Source organism: the organism of the source record quoted next, unplaced genomic scaffold, assembly GCF_019419815.1.
Source record: "Pyrus x bretschneideri cultivar Hongxiangsu unplaced genomic scaffold, Pyrus_bretschneideri_v1 Contig205, whole genome shotgun sequence".
NCBI lineage: Eukaryota > Viridiplantae > Streptophyta > Magnoliopsida > Rosales > Rosaceae > Pyrus > Pyrus x bretschneideri.
The window spans coordinates 122,291-124,481 of NW_025999508.1; positions in this window are offsets into that span (position 1 = coordinate 122,291).

Genomic DNA, 2,191 nt, shown 5'->3' on the forward strand with positions numbered 1-2,191 from the left:
AAAGTGAATACAAGGCCTTCAAATTCGTCCAACATTTTGGCTCCAATCATATGCCATCCATTCCAAGCCCAATTTTGCTCCAAAATGCTCCAAAATGCATCTTTTTTCTTCCTTAAGCCCTTAGAACCTGAAAACACACAAAAGAAGCATAAAGGACTAAAATAACTAGAGAAACATAACGTAAATGCACGAGAACAAGCCATTTAAGTCGCATGAATATGCTCCTATCAAACTCCCCCACACTTATCTTTTGCTAGTCCTCGAGCAAAACAGAAAGAAAAACAAAACAAAACGAAACGAAACAAAACAAGTAAAACACACCTAAACCTTCCAACAACCGTCTTAGGGATTTCCAATGCACATGACAAGTTAAAAATCATCATTCCCACAGATTTTAGTCATCTTCACACTTAAGTACATTCTTAATCATAGTCACCATATACTAGTTCACAATTAAGCATTTAAAACCATGTTTTGAATGTAGTAACATGCCTTAGAGAATTTGCTCAATTCCTTACAAGATATGCACTCGATTTTCACTCAGATTTTCTAACTACACACCCTAATCTAGTCATCTGTGAGAAGATTGATGTAAACATGAAAACGAACACTCACATATATGTATCACAAAGAACGCAATTTCTGGAGTTAATAAGCATGTTTAGATATGATCTCATGAATGGAATGCTACTACTTAGACGCGAGAACCAGTGACACCATATGCTCATACCAAATTCAAACTCCACAATTGAAATGCACAACACTCAAGATAGAAGTCAAGGGTTGTAACGGGGCTTGGGATATTGGCTCACAAGGAAAGGTAGGGATAAACAAAAGTTCTTTAAACAATAGCAAGCAAAGTAATGAAATTAAGGCTTAGAATTCACTTGGCATGCAGAAATCAACTTTTAGACATAAGGGGGAGATTCAACAACTCTTAGGGCCTAATTTATTGTTTTGGGCCCTTACTTCAACCAACAATACTTTTCAACTCTTTTTTTTTTTTTTTCTTTTTTTTCTTTCTTTCTTTTTGGTCGTGCCTATGGCACATCAACTCACATAAACACTCTTTCCCCCACACTTATTTTCTGCAATACCTTAATCAAAAGGAATTCATTGCTTACTATGCTTCAAGAACAAGGGTAAGGACGGTCATATTCTAGGTTAGGTGAGGATAAAGTGGGTTAACAAAGAACATGGGCTAACATGGCTCAACGGGGGTAAAACTTACAACATATACGAAATATGGGAAGTGAGGCTATTTGGCTATGGTGGCAACTACACAACTTCATCTTGATATATGTTATGCAAATCAATAACATGCTTTGAATGAAATGGGCATGAGTTCTAGCATTTGGAACTATATGATGAAACGCCTTCTAAGTAGTAACCAAGCAAAGAATAATGAGATCATGCAACAACTTTGGAAAACAAGAAATCACAGATTATACTCTCCAAAGAACGTTATAGGCTCAAGTCTCTCAGGGTTGTAGCGTTTGTTTGAGTTCCTTCCTTCAAGCATGTTACATAACTAATTTTTTTTTTTCTTTTATGATTGCATGTGAAGTCATACATTATAACCATAACCAAGCATATACCAAGAGTAAATCAAACTTTTCTCCATGTTTATAACTCTTTTTAACAGTCATGCAATTAAAAACCAAATCCTTATCATTGTGTTGGAAGGTGACCTACGACACAAACACACAAAAATGACTCAAAACACTCTTTTTAGGCTTTTCAAAACATGTTTTTCAAATTTTTATGTGATTTTCAAATTTTTAAGTCAAAACACACTAAACACACTTAAAAACAGCAAGAAACAACATTTGAAGTTATGGTGGATAAAATCCTACGAATTTGCATTAAAACACTTTAGTAACTCCCCCACACTTAAATCAAACATTGTCCTCAATGTTAAAAACCACACTAAACACAAACAAACAACAATTAAACATACTAAACATGGCAGAATGTATTTAACAAAGAGAAGAGTTTAGAGATGCAAATCTGGTTATGGAGTTTTCGTTCCATTTTCTCCTTGGTGATTGCAGTGAGGCTTGGATCTTTGTGATTCCACAGGCTTACTCTTGAACTGCGCTGCTCCCATCGTTGATTTTCCTTTGTGCTACTCTTGAACTGGGCAGCAGGCTTCCTTTGGTCTCCCCCGAAGGTCTGAGCTTCCTTCTCT